Raw genomic sequence first — 15,657 nt, forward strand, 5'->3', positions numbered from 1 at the left:
CACCATCGGCCTGAGGAGAGACCAGCCACCACCGGCCTGAGGAGAGACACGTGAAAGGAGGGGTTGATACGGTAATCAGGAGGTAGTAGCAACCTATACGTAACCTTGTTCACTCTCCTCCGGACTTTGAACGGCCCCACAAACCACGGGCCCAGCTTCCGGCAAGCAGGCGGAGGGGCAGGTTCCGGGTCGAGAGCCAGACCCGATCACCTGGTACAAAGACTGGGGCCTCACTGCGGTGGCGGTCAGCGTTGGACTTCTGGCGGCACGCTGGAGGTGGACGTGGGCGGCGTTCCACGTCTCCTCCGTGCGCCGAAACCAGTCATCCACCGCAGGAGCTTCGGTCTGGCTCTGATGCCAAGGTGCCAGGACCGGCTGATACCCTAAACCACATTGAAATGGTGACATGTTAGTGGAGGAGTGGCGGAGAGAGTTCTGGGCATATTCGGCCCATGGCAAGAACACCGACCACTCCCCCTGCTGGTCCTGGCAGTAGGACCGCAGAAACCTACCCACATCCTGATTCACCCGTTCCACCTGCCCATTAGATTTGGGGTGAAACCCAGACGTTCCATGAACGCCTTCCAGACCCTAGACGTAAACTGGGGACCCCGGTCAGACACTATGTCCTCTGGCACCCCGTAGTGCCGGAAGACGTGAGTAAAAAGGGCTTCCGCAGTTTGCAGGGGAGACCGGGTAGAGGAAGGATGCAGCAGGCTTTAGAAAAGCGGTACACAACGACCAGGATGGTGGTGTTACCCTGAGAGAGGGGAAGATCAGTTAGAAAATTGATCGATAAGTGGGACCATGGCTGTTGTGGAACTGGTAAGGGATGTAACTTACCCGTTGGAAGGTGCCTAGGTGCCTTATTCTGGGCGCACACCAAGCAGGAGGAGACATACACCCTCACGTCAATAAACAAGGTAGGCCACCAGTACTTCCCAGTAAGGCAGCGCACTGTACGGCTGATGCCTGGATGATCAGAGGAGGGGGACGTTTGTGCCCAATAGATAAGACGATCACGGACACTAGACGGCACGTATCGAAGCCCAGCTGGGCACTGAGGTGGAGATGGCTCTGTGCGTAACGACCGCTCTATGTCCGCGTCCACCGCCCACACCACCGAGCGATGGGGGGGTAACTTGGTCGCCTGCGTTTTGGAAAAGGTGTGCGCCAAATCGAGGTATTCAGGGGGGGATGCGCACCATTGTCTGGACTTTCCACTGTGGTCACACCAACGGAAACAGCTAGACACCTACCCTGACACTCTCGCGACCACCCAGTGAGAGCCTTCTGCGGCCATGAAAAGGTGGGGTTGTGTAGTGCTAGCCAGAGAAGGCCCAACACAACAGGGATATCAAAGGGACTGAATAATATGAAACGTGATTTGCTCATAATGGGTCTCCTGCGTAATCATAGTGACTGATGCGGTAACCACCCTAACAAAACCTGACCCTAATGGTCAATTGTCAAGTGCTTTGACGGGCAATGGAATAGATAGAGGAACCAATGTAATACGTAGACTAAGAGCTAAAGACCTGTCCATAAAGTTCCCAGCTGCGCCTGAATCTACCAGCGCCTTACACTGGGGAACTACCGTGTAATCAGGGAAGTTGACGTGGATGGTTAAATGCGCAGCAGAGGGCTCTGAACGAGTGTGGGTTTGTGCTACCTGGGGTGACGCGAGAGTGCCCTGCCTGCCGCCTCCAGAACCAGAAGAACTCTGACGACATCATGCAGCAGAATGTCCTCTTCTGCCACAAGAGTGACACTGGATCTGTCGTCCTCCGTTCTCCCGGAACACTGCCCCACCCAGCTCCATCGGAACGTGAGCCGGGGTGAGGGGGGGTGAAACGGGCAGGCCCCTTCCAGGACATCCTCTCGAAGCCAGCAGGTTGTCCAACCGGATGGCCATGTCCACCAGTTGGTCGAAGGTCAGAGTGGTATCCCGGCAGGGTAGCTCTCTTCGGACGTCCTCATGGAAATGGTCGATGAGGGACCGCTCGTTCCACCCGGACCCAGCTGCTAGGGTTCTAAACTCCAGGGCAAAGTCTTGCGCGGTCCTCGTCCCCTGCCTCAGATGGAACAGACACTCGCCCACCTCTCTTCCTTCGGGGGGATGATCAAAGACTGCACGGAAGAGGCGAGCGAACTCTCCGTAGCTGTCCAACACGTCTCCTCCTTCGCTCCAGACCACGTTGGCCCACTCCAGGGCTTTCCCCGAGAGGCAGGAGACGAGGGCGGACACCTTCTCCCGATCCGATGGAGCAGGGCTGATGGTATTGAAGTAGAGGTCCAGCTGCAGGAGGAAACCCTGGCAGCGGGCAGCTGTCCCGTCGTATTCCCTCGGTAGAGACAGGTGAATACCCCTGGTTGCTGGTGTGTGGGTGGCTGGATCTGGTCGCTCAGCTGGTTCCGCAGAGTCGGATCCTCTCTTCTCCAGGCGCTGGACGACCTGGAGAACCCGATCCATCGCTTCGCCCAAGCTGGCTAACATGGTGGAATGCTCCCGGACCCGCTCAATGACTCCAGGCATATTCCCCGCTCCTGCTGACTCCATGCTGTTTAGGTGTGTTATTCTGTAACAAGGTGAGTAGGACGGAGCCAGGCGCAGGATGTGTGAATCAGAGAATAGGGTTTATTTGGCCAATACAGCAGTCTGCAGCAATGTGTAAACCAAATACAGTGCGACTTAAATGTGTACTGGGAAAACAAAACACAAGGGTGAATATCCCGTCGATGTAAGGGATCGGGGTTTGGCAGGATCTAGACAGAGTCTGACACTTCCCCGATCTACTGAGAGGGGGAGTCATCAGACTCGATCTGATTCACCTGAGTTCTGAGCACACCTATCAGTAATTAGTATAGGATTTAAGGTGTGCTCAGAAGCTCAGTCGGCGCGAGGTATTGTTCCATTGTGACTTGCTAAGCGTTTTGTTCCGAGTGAGAGAGAGAGAGTTTGTTGTTTTGATTACCCGTGTATCCGACCAGTGCCTTGTTAGTTGACTCCCGTATTGCTTAATCCTCTACTTGTCTACCCCAGTGATTACCGTTCTCGGATCCTGTGCCTGTGACCTCGACTACGACTAAGCCCGCTCCTTTGGTACCCCTGCCTGTCTATGCCTGGCCCGGTTTTGACCACAGCCCGCCCGACCACGATTAAGCCTTTCCCTTGTCTGTACTTGAATAAAGCATCGCTATTCTGCGATTGGATCTTACCACTCTGTCCGCGTATTCATTACAGAATACCTCGCCATTACCATGGATCCAGCGGAATTACAGAGGCGATGGGAGATACAGGAGAAACGCATGGATGAACTCCTACAGCTACTCAACGCTGGTGCAGCGGAAGGCACCACCCCGAGTACGGTCAGTCCTCGTCATGCACCTCCGATTTCTATACCGACAAGGTACGACGGGAACCTGGCAAATGTCAGGGGTTTCTACCCAGATGTCCCTGTATATGTCGTATAATCATTCCATGTTTTCCGATGACCGTAGCGGGGTGGATTTCATGATTTCTCTGCTAACGGGAAGAGCACTGGATTGGGCTACTGCGCTTGGGCAGCTGAGGTCCCCGAGCTGAATGAGGAAGTTCAGTTCAAGAGACTGTTTCAAGAGGTGTTCGACCACCCAGTATCTGGGCGTAGTGTGGGAGATCAGCTATGCGAACTTCAGCAGGGCGTCGCACAGTAGCCGACTACGCTTTAGAGTTCCGTACTATAGCAGCCGGTAGCGGATGGAGCGAGACTGCTTTGCTCACAGTTTTCCGTAGAGGGCTGCGCAAAGACGTACAGACTGAGTTGGCTTGTCGAGGAGATATCACTACGCTACATGAGTTTATCAAAATTGCCATCTCTATTGATAATCTTATAGTGCAACACAAGGCATCCACAGTTCGGGAGCCCTCGATCACTGGTCCTATGCAAGCGACAGAGCGGAGGAGAGAATCTGAGGAGGAACCTATGCAACTGGGACGGTCACCTCTACAAGGGTCGGTGAGACAACAACGCCGGCAAGACGGACTATGCCTGTATTGTGGTCAGTCGGGTCATTTCGTAGCGCCAATGTCCGGTACGACCTAACCGTACCTCAGGATATCGCCTCGAACTGCCAAACCGGTGAGTGAGACTCGCTTTGAACATTACAGCTAAACAAATGTATGTACCTGTTACCTTATCTGTCGGAGAGAAAGTGCGCAGGTTGGAGGGACTTATTGATTCGGGAGCGGCGGCCAGCTTTCTGGATATGGGTCTTGCTGAGGAGTTGGGAGTTCAACTTATTCCTATTCAACCTCCCCTGCGAGTCAACGCGCTAGACGGTGAGCCCATGGGCACGGGGTTCATTACGCACCGCACCGGGAGATCAAGTTACAAGTGGGCGCCATACACCAGGAGAACATTTTTTTTTCGTCATCTCCGCCCACGGAGCCACTAGTTCTCGGCCACCCCTGGCCTCGTCCTCCATGATCCGGTCATCTCCTGGAAATCTGGCGATATCACAGCTTGGAGTGAGGTATGTAGGGCAGAGTGCCTCAATTTACCGTGCAAAACGTCTACTGTGGAGGATGCGCAGGGTGCGGTGTCTACTGTGGTTCCTACAGAATACCAGGATTACGCGCAGGTGTTCTCCAAGGAGAGGGCTACCGTGTTACCACCTCATCGGGCCTGGGACTGCGGGATTGATCTACTATCCGGAGCTACACCTCCCTCGTGGAAGAATCTACCCGTTGTCACAGCCTGAACGAGAAGCCGATGAGTCAGTATGTTGATGAGGCGCTACAGCAAGGGGCCATTCGCCCATCGACGTCTCCCGCCGCATCCAGTTTTTTCTTTGTGAAGAAAAAGGATGGCGGACTGCGTCCTTGTATCGACTATCGAGGGTTGAACGATATAACCATAAAAAATCGTTACCCCCTTCCTTTGATTCCAGCCGCCCTTGAACAGGTGGGACAGGCCTCCCTGTACAGTAAACTGGACCTCAGGAGTGCGTACAATCTGGTGCGTATTAGAGAGGGGGATGAATGGAAGACCGCCTTCATCACACATCGAGGACACTACGAATATTGTGTCATGCCCTATGGACTTACCAACGCGCCCTCAGTATTTCAGGCGTTTATGAATGACATTTTCAGAGACATGATTGATCGATTTGTCATAGTATACATTGATGACATCCTCATATATTCTAACTCGCTGAGTGAACATGTGTCCCATGTACGACAGGTTCTGGATCGGCTCCTACAACATTCTCTGTTTGTGAAGGCAGAAAAAAGCGAATTCCACATCACTACGATTTCCTTCCTTGGGGCCATACTCACTCCCGACGGTGTTAAACTGGATGAATCTAAGGTGCAAGCGGTACAAGACTGGCCTCAACCCAAGACAGTGAAGGAGCTCCAGAGGTTCTTAGGGTTTGCCAATTACTATAGACGGTTCGTGCGTAATTTCAGCACAACCGCAGCGCCTCTGTCGGCGATGACCAGCTACAAGGGTCGCGGTCTGAACTGGACGGAGGGGGCAGTGCGTGCGTTTGAGACGCTGAAGCAACGCTTTACCACCGCTCCTATTCTATGTCAGCCGGACCCTACACCGTTTATCGTGAAGTGGACGCTCGGAGGTTGGAGTTGGAGCCGTGTTATCCCAACGCCAAGGTGAGCCGCCTAAATCACGACCCTGTGCTTTCTTTTCCCGGAAATTGAATGCTGCCGAGCAGAACTATGACGTGGGTAATCGGGAATTACTGGCGGTGAAGTTAGCCCTGGAGGAGTGGAGACATTGGTTGGAGGGAGCAGAGCATCCGTTCCAGGTGCTCACGGACCACCGCAACCTGGAGTATCTTCACAGCGCCAAACGACTGAACTCCCGACAGGCCAGGTGGTCTTTATTCTTCAACCGGTTCCGATTCACTGTGTCTTATATCCCCGGGTCCAAGAATGGTAAGGCGGATGCGCTTTCGACGGTTCGAGCGCACGGAAAGACCCGTGGAGCCAGAAACTATTCTCCCCATGAGTTACCGTGCTGGACCGGTGAGGTGGGCTATTGATGACACGATTCAGGAGAGCTTACAAGCGGAACCAGCCCCTCCAGAAACCCCCGGAGTCTAAGGTGTTTGTGCCAGCTTCTCTCGCCCTCAACTGATGGAATGGTGCCACACGTCGCTGGGATCTGGTCATCCTGGAATCACTCGAACTACACGACTCATCAGCCGAAAATACTGGTGGGATTCCCTCGCAGATGACGCCAGAGACTATGTCTTATCCTGTCCAGTATGTGCCCAGTCCAAGGTACCCGTGCACTACCGGAGGGTAAGCTGATGCCATTGCCAACTCCTCAACGACCATGGTCGCACATTGCTATGGACTTTATTACCGACCTACCTGAATCAGAGGGCCATACTGTAATTCTCGTGGTCATCGATCGTTTCTCCAAGATGTGTCGGTTAGTACCTATGACCCGTTTGCCTAACGCCACTCAGATGGCTGAGACTATGTTTACCCAGGTGTTCCGGCAGTTTGGTGTCCCGGAGGATATTGTTTCCGACCGGGGACCCCAGTTTGTATCCCGGTATGGAAGGCGTTCTGAACGCTTGGGCATTTCGGTTAGCCTAACCTCCGGATATCATCCCCAGGCCAATGGGCAGACAGAACGGCTCAACCAGGAAATTGGGAAATATCTACGGCAACAATGTTCGCGGCAACCGCAAGAGTGGAGTCGATTCCTTCCTTGGGTAGAGTATGCTCAGAACTCACTCATTCACACCTCCCTACGTTTAACGCCCTTCCAGTGTGTTCTAGGGTATCAACCTCCCCCTGTTTCCGTGGGATACCGCATCAGGGATGGTACCGGCCGGTGGACGAGTGGTTCCGCTGGAGTGCGCAGGTCTGGGAGACGGCCCATCAACATCTCAGCCAAGCCTCACAACAACAAAATACCTACGCCGACCGACGCCGGAGACCTACTCCCATTTATCAACCCGGGCAACGAGTGTGGCTGTCTACCCGAGACCTGCGGTTCCGACGGAGCTGCAAGAAGCTCCAACCCAGGTACATTGGTCCCTTCAAAGTACAGAGGCGTATTAACCCTGTCACCTACCGTCTGTTCCTCCCTCGACACTATAGGATAAACCCTACGTTCCACGTCTCCCTGCTGAAACCTGTCCATTATAGCCCGATGTATCCACCAATCGCTCAACAACCTACTACACCACCTTTGGAGGATGAACAGGACACCATCTATACAGTCCACGAGATACTGGAGTCAAGACGGAGACGAGGGGGGCATCGAATATCTCGTGGACTGGGAGGGATATGGACCTGAGGAACGGTCCTGGGTTCCGGCTAAGGATATACTGGATCCCGCTCTCAAGGCCACTTTCCACGCTGAGCACCCAGATCATCCAGGACCCCGACCCAGAGGAAGACCACCCGGTAGAGGTAGAAGGCCGTCAGGAGTCGGCCCTGGGGAGGGGGATACTGTAAGGGATCGGGGTTTGGCAGGATCTAGACAGAGTCTGACACTTCCCGATCTACTGAGAGGGGGAGTCATCAGACTCGATCTGATTCACCTGAGTTCTGAGCACACCTGTCAGTAATTAGTATAGGATTTAAGGTGTGCTCAGAAGCTCAGTCGACGCGAGGTATTGTTCCATTGTGACTTGCTAAGCGTTTTGTTCCGAGTGAGAGAGAGAGAGTTTGTTGTTTTGATTACCCGTGTATCCGACCAGTGCCTTGTTAGTTGACTCCCCGTATTGCTTAATCCTCTACTTGTCTACCCCAGTGATTACCGTTCTCGGATCCTGTGCCTGTGACCTCGACTACGACTAAGCCCGCTCCTTTGGTACCCCTGCCTGTCTATGCCTGGCCCGGTTTTGACCACAGCCCGCCCGACCACGATTAAGCCTTTCCCTTGTCTGTACTTGAATAAAGCATCGCTATTCTGCGATTGGATCTTACCACTCTGTCCGCGTATTCATTACAGTCGATAAAAGTAACATAATGCTCAACACGAGCTAGCGACACCTCCACATGGAACAATAACACACAAAGACATGGAAGAGCAGAGGGAATAATTATACGGAGACTGATGAGGGGATATGAACCAGGTGTGTGTGAAAAACAAGACAAAACAAATGGAATTATGAAAAGAGGAGCGGCAGTGACTAGAAGGCCGGTGACGACGAATGCCGAAGCCTGCCCGAACAAGGAGATGAGGCAGCTTCGGAGGGAGTCGTGACAAGAGGGAACTAACAAAGAGTCACTGACAACAACCAAAATAAAACAGGTGGGGTTTTTAGGAGGGGTTCTGAAAGACAATCATGGGGTGTCCATTGAAAGTTGACTAGCGACAACAACTGGGACCTAAAAGACACCCACCATGAGCGCCTACAAACCCAAAAGTGGAGCAAAAGAAAAACAGGGAAGATCAGAGAAATGATAGTTTTTTTAAAATAGGGAGCATCAACTAAAGGTGTTAACCCTCCACATCTCTCAAGGCAACTGGAACCAGCACAGGTGAAACACCTTCTGACTAATGAGATGACAAGCCAGCACAGGTGTAAAACATACTGCCTAACGAGGTGATACCAATCGGTGCGCCCAACGTGCTAACGTTCACCCTCAAAATATAAATTGAAGAACCAAAGCCTGTAACAACACTTTGAACTAAGGATTCTAGCTTTAAAAGCAGATTGCCCCTTTAATATCATGGGTTATAGACATTAATGAAGATGTAAGCACCGTAAATAGTTGTAGATCTCTGCCAAGATGGTGAATGAGTTACTTTTGTTTTACTCTGTTTTAGTTTGATGATTTATAAACAGCTATCATCGCAATGTGCAAAAATACTGTATTGCAGCAGCATTCATCTATAAGCGTTTGTTTTCATGATGACCATGGTGATTTTGTATGCAGATTTATAGTACAGTATACAGTGTTAAAATGTGTTATATGCCATACAATCACAACCATTACAAACCCATTTTGAATTAAGTTCCAACCAATCAATATGAAATGTTAAGGTTACTTAGGTAAACTTTGTGCACTGCGAAGGCTGTTCTGTGGACAGAAGATGTCACCTATTGATGTAAAAAGCATAAAAGGTGTCACTATTGTCAAAACCCACTTTCAGACATTGAAAAATTGGCACTGTATTTATTTGAAAACACAAGGTGTGAAATCACTGCTTCCCTACTCTGTTGGCTGCATTATAGAAACAGCTCACTGATTCCAGACTGGTGTGGAACAAGCCTTAAACTCATAGTTGATACATTATTGAAGCTGTTGAGTGTTGACTAAGAGATGACCCACTCAAGAGTGAATTATAGATGTCTGAGAAGGAGTGCTCTGTTGCTTTTATTCTTTATGAGTTACAATTGGATTAAAATGAAAGTTATACCATGTGTAGGTAGGAACTACTAACCTCTTGATTAACAGTATTGCTTAATTCATCGCAGGGTCATGCTTGCCTCAACATTAATCAATACAAATGGGTTCTTAATGATGCAATAAGCTTAATCATTCCCTTATTGAAGAAATGGCAATATTGGTGTATAGTGACTGGAATTCATCCTCCCCTACCTAATGAAAGATACATTTTCCAGCAGACGTCAGCACAGATCAAGTGAATATCAACAGTTTTGTGTGGGGTTGAAAAATAGAAAGTTTCATTATATTTAAAAAATATATATTAACGTAGATAGATAATATACAGTAGTAGATAGATCATGTATAGAAATATATTCTGTATAGAAATATATCCTCCCATGATCAAACCTTGAGAGGATCAAACCTTGATTCTCCCATGATCAAACGAGCCTACCTAGGCAAGGCTCGCTATTGGTTGTTTCCTCAATTGGTGAACTTCTGTGAACTATTCCCGTTGTTCCAGGGAACTAGAAGGTAGTACGATGTAAGTTGTAAGTTGTTATATTAACTCATGATTTTCTGTTCATTTAGGTGCTATCCCCCTCTCTCTCTCTCTCTCTCTCTCTCTCTCTCTCTCTCTCTCTCTCTCTCTCTCCTCTCTCGCTCTCTCTCGCCTAATTTGTATATGAATACCAATGTCAAGTGTGTAGGAGTGATAATAAATATTGTGTCTGTGTTTCTGTGAAGGATCCCATCTCAGACTCTTCGGCAATGAGGCACCTGCGAGAGTCATCCAGTTTGCAGAGGAACGCCACAAGGGCAGAAGACTCAGTGCTCCCAGTAAGCAGATTTTTCCTTCCCCTCTGTGGCCTTGACATGCCTGTCTACGTACCTTCACTTAGGCTGTGACCGGATTCTCGTACTTACATGTACAGTATGGCCTATTTAGTAGGCTTTTTTAGTATGCTAGAATACAGCGTTTTCAAGTGAAAAGTTAAAAAATTGAGTATGCTTTAAGTGCTGGGATGTCATACTTTTTGGATTTTCATCTAGTATGAATTCACTGTACATTCTAGGAAGATAGTCCTCTTTTCAGACCCATGTGTCTGACAACAGCTGATGATCACATAAGGGAGCGGCTGTAAAAAAAAAGAAGAAAAATAAAAAAAACTTACTGCATACTGTACACATCTTTACTTAACAGTATTTTCTAAATAGTATGTATTATGGTTAGTACACACATAAGCTATACTTCTAGTAAGCAGCTATGCTATATAGAGTTCAGTCACAGCCCTTGTCTCAACTCCTCCACCAGGGAGGAGTCAGTTGGGGTCAGTTCCTTTTCAAATCGGTCAATTCAGGAAGTCAACTGAAATTCCAATGTTCCTAATTGCTTGAGGATGATTGTAATAGGGATTTCAGTTTACTTCCTAGATTGACTGAATTTAAAGGGAATTGACGCCAACCTTAGTTGCCACTCATAGCTAATGCTGTCTTGCGGCATTTTCTTGGCTTAGTTTTTTGAGCAGCAAGAATGTGGAGAAAACCTTATTTTTGTTTGATGATGTACATTCTGAAAGTATTATTATGCTACAGCTACAGTCTGGGATTGGCCCATAATTTGTTGACTTTTAAATTAATGAGATATAACCATTGATTCTTGAAGAATATAACTTGAGCTTAGTACAACTGCCTTACCCCATCAGAAGCGTAATTTATAATCTTGTAAACAAACAATGTACAGTATAGCTTAAACATGGTTAAAATTATAATGTGGATGTCATGGACTGTCAGTCCTTTTAGCCACATTCCTGTGCTGTATACCAAAATGAGTGGTGGGGTAGCCGTTTCATTGGTTTTCGAATCGCAGACTGTAGCTTTAAAAGATGCTGGTCTATGCCTAGCAAAGTCAGCATTTCCCTCCTGTGAGAAAGGAATTGGTACTGTGTTGCTGTATGGAAGTGTGTGTGAACCTTATTTTCTTCTGTCATTGTCACTGTCTGGTACAGTGGGCTACTACATCTCTTTGCCCTAAAGCGATTGACCACAAGCAATGATAATGACTAGCTCATGAATAACCTATCCATCTACAGCAATGGTCAAAATGATGTATGTGGTGGTACACATTGGTGGAGGGTGTAGTGACTGAGTTACTACTGAATGTCATTATTCATGTCAATTCTTCATGGGTAATGGAATACATTTGACATGGCTCTAAATATAATTTAAGTAACCCATTGAGCTTAGAGGCTATAATCATTACAAATAAGAGATAAAGAAGTTAGATGAACATGGAAGCATGGAAGAAGTTAGATGAATGGGAACTCTAATGTACAATCGTCAGGGGTAAACTGTTAGTTTTTTATTCTACCTGTCATGAAGAGAGGGCAGAAGTACAGGAGTTGGAGGAATTCATCCATACAGTCCCCATATGAACTAATATATTTCCATCCAAATACATGAACGTCATCACATAAAAGAGCCATAGGCAGGCAGAGTGAGGCAGGATTCTCTGAAGCTTTGGGCTGTCCATCCATCTAGCTGTAATTTTTCCATGTGAGATTGTACTGAAAAATACTATCATAACTTGCCTCACAAGTCTTGAGACTTCCTGGTTGCCTAGCCTTTTGAGAGGGTGAGAATTCTATGGTTAAGGATCCGGTGGGATTACGCTATACTGTACTTTGGGTTGTGAAAACACCTATACTGGCCTGCCAACTGAAAGTTATTGCCCATAATCATCCATGAATGATATTCTAGGTATTCATACAATGAGGTGAATTTGTAATTTGGGTCACATTTCCCTTCAAACTCTGTGATACTCACGCTTCGCAACCTACTGATTAAAAGCAGCACATACAAAGGTTAGTACACCAGGCAGGGGCGGTGTGTTCATTAGGGCGATATGGGCGACGCACTGCCAAACGGGAAAAGGAAGGGATTTTTTTTCTAATCAATTATATCACGGCAACAGTAGTTATCAGTGTTCTAATCTAGACGTCTGATCTGCCACTAAATGTCCAATCAGGCTAAAGTCGTGCTTCAAATGTCCCCCGTTTGTTTGGGGCGATTTCAGTCAGGTTGAAAATCGCCCAGAAGTCTCTCATAGCCTCTAATGTAAAATCAATTTTTTTCAAATATCAGAGCTTTCAATACAATCTCTATGGGTTTCTGAGAGCTTGCACTTACGCGCTTTCGTCATACGTAACATAACCATGAACGTAACTAAGAAAAAGAGCGGGTAGCCTCATCAATCAATTCACTACTACTGTCAAAATGGCTAGCCTTCAGTGCAACTCGATTGTCTCTTTGAAAGAAGTTCCTTTTTTGTCGCGAACAAATCAAGATAAATTGGCAACGAAACAATTAGGACCTCCCAGACCAAATTTAATAATTCAACAGGTTTCTACTAAAGGGGGAAAGTCCTACACCCGAGGATTTTCCAAAAATTGGTATGAACGAAAAATCTGGCTAGCAGGCTGCGATGTAGCTAATGCAGTTTTCTGCTACCCCTGCTTACTCTTTCACCCTGAAGGCGGCACGGCAGACAGCACCGCTTGGACAGCGACTGGTGTAACCGACATGCACCATCTTTCAGAAAAGATTAAGAAACATGAGCTGTCAAAGACCCACATGGATAGCTGTTTGAGATTGTCTGCTTTGGGGAGAGTGAATATTGCCACTCAACTGGATGAGGGATACAGGCTAGCTGTCCGCCGCCACAACGATGAGGTTAGCAAGAACCGCCACATCCTCAGCCGGCTAATCCAGTGTGTGAAGTTTTGCGGAGTGTTTGAGTTAGCTTTTCGAGGCAAAGATGAAACTGAGGGCTCCACCAACCCTGGTATTTTTCTTGGACTTGTCAACTTTGTGGCACAATTAGATGAGGTGTTTGATGACCATCTTAAAAATGCTAAAGTTTTCAAGGGCACATCAAAGACCATTCAAAACGAGCTACTGGAGTGTATGCTAGCGGTCATGAGGGAACATATTGTGGAGGAGGTGAAGTCGGCGAACTTCGTAGCTATCCAAGCTGACGAGACCACGGACGTTTCTACACAGACACAGTTGGTGCTTGTGCTGAGGTACATAGATAGCAACCACAAAGTGCAGGAGCGCTTTTTTGAGTTCCTTCCCATCTCGGAATCAACCTCAGTCTCAATCGCCAGTGTGCTTTTGGAGAGACTGAACGGTCTTTTTGCCGATGACGAGAAAGTCAAACTCATTGCGCAAGCTTACGAATGGTTTGAAGCCATCCGGACGGGTTCATTGGGTTCATTTGACCAGCCCACCGTGAGAGAGGCATCTGGCTACGTGAGGATGCTACATGATGAAGATTTTATTTTTTTCCTGCTGCTTTTTCACAAAATCATGCCCCACGTCGACATTCTGTACCAGAAGCTACAGAAGAAGGACATCGATGCTGTCTTTATCAAACGTGCCCTCGACAGCTTCACAAGCAGTGTGCAGGCCATAAGGTAAGATTAAACAATATCATTCGATCTTTCTCAAAGCAGAGCTTTATTTGAAAATGTATGCATGAAAGGAGACTGCATTTGTGTCTGAAATTACATTATTCTCATTATATATGGCCAGTGGTGTAATCTAGCTTATTTTATATACTATGTGTACTGTACAGTGGCGCTCATAAGTGTATGAACACATTCTAAAGTTGACTAAAAAGAGGAATACAAAAATAAAAAAATCATCTTTTGGAAATTGATCTTAATGACTTAATTAAAAAAGTTGGAAAATCCAACCTTTAAGGACACCAATTTTATTTTCTTTTTTATTCCTCTTTTTAGTCAACTTTAGCATGGGATCATAAGCTTATGAGCACCACTGTATACTGTGCTGAACATCCAGGCTATGTGAGACACAAAGGCTAACTTAAACACTAAAGACTTTATGCATCCCTGCCCATTTTAAGTGGAACTGAAGTATTTGTACTATACATGGATACATTGCATATACCTGTGCATCACATAGACAACAATACTGTACAAAGCCAACAAACACATTGGTCTGTTTGCCTTCAGGGACTCCTCTCAACAGCAGCTGCAAGAAGCAACAGGAGCCAAAAGACCCAGAACAGCTTTGAGAGAAGAGGAGAAGCAGAGGCTGTCTGAAGAGGTCTGCAACACCATCCTGGATCACACCAAAGAAAGGTTCTCTTTCTCTGGCCACCTTGTGAGTGCTACCTTACTGCAAGCAGACATGTTTGAAAGGTACTGCCATTCATTTCCTGATGAGGCTCTGAATGCCACTGTGAATGCATACCCCATGCTGAGCAAGGCAAAGCTCAAGACAGAACTATCTCTGATCTATGAGAATCCTGAATTCAAGGGATGCTGTGGTGCACTGGCACTGTACCAGGTTCTCATGAGCTACAACCTCCAGGAGACGTTCTCTGAGACTGTGACTCTGTTGAACATCCTCATAACTACTCCCATGACAACAGCTGAAGCTGAGAGATGTTTCTCAACTTTGACACGAGTTAAGACATTCCTGCGAAATTCAATGGGCCAGGAACGTCTGAATGCACTGGCCATGCTTTCCATGGAGAGGGAACTAGTCCTCAGCATGCCTGATTTCAATGAGAAAGTCATTGAACGCTTTGCTGTATTGAAACAGAGAAGAGAACAGTTTCAGTACAAGTAATGTAGCCTCTCTCTCTCTTTGTCCCTTCCTGTCTGTCTCTTTAACACACACACGCCCAAATCAGTTCACAGTTGATGTTGTTTAAAATAGTTATTTTTCATTTTTAAAAAAGTAAAAAAAAAAAAAATCTGTTCATGTTCATTTTTACAAATCTATACAATTGGCCAGAATATGGTTGTTCATATTTACAAATCTATACAATTGGCCAGAATATGGTTGTTCATTTTTACAAAGCCATACAGATAGCTGTGTTTACCTTTTCTAGAAATTACTTTCAAATTCTGTTTTCAGGCAAAATGTCTATCACTGTTCATTTTCACAAATCTATACAAGAGGGCAGAATATGGAAGTCTATAAAAATGTCTTATTACCAATAACTTGCATCAATGTTTTCAGTAGCCTCTATCAAAAGCTCCTGCTTGCTTGTTGTGAATTATGCTCAGGTGCACATATTTCCAATTCAACCATGAGGCAAAAAATGTGGTAAAAGCTCTTGTTGATCCTGCAATCTGAACAAATACCAAGATGCTGTATTTTCAGCTGATATTTCATTTGTTTATGGAAATGCATATTGTTTATGCAGTGTTGAGGAATGTGAAAGAACACCCTTGATTATTTTTACTGTGATAACT

The 15,657-nt window shown here is 47.1% G+C and overlaps 1 protein-coding gene across 1 annotated transcript in view; it reads left to right on the forward strand.

Moving 5' to 3' along the window:
* kcnh5a (potassium voltage-gated channel, subfamily H (eag-related), member 5a) overlaps positions 1-15,657 on the forward strand; it is a 169,858-nt gene that overhangs the window by 71,384 nt on the left and 82,817 nt on the right. The gene's annotated exons all lie outside the window — the stretch shown is intronic.

Source organism: Coregonus clupeaformis, chromosome 36 (assembly GCF_020615455.1).
Source record: "Coregonus clupeaformis isolate EN_2021a chromosome 36, ASM2061545v1, whole genome shotgun sequence".
Taxonomy (NCBI): Eukaryota; Metazoa; Chordata; class Actinopteri; order Salmoniformes; family Salmonidae; genus Coregonus; species Coregonus clupeaformis.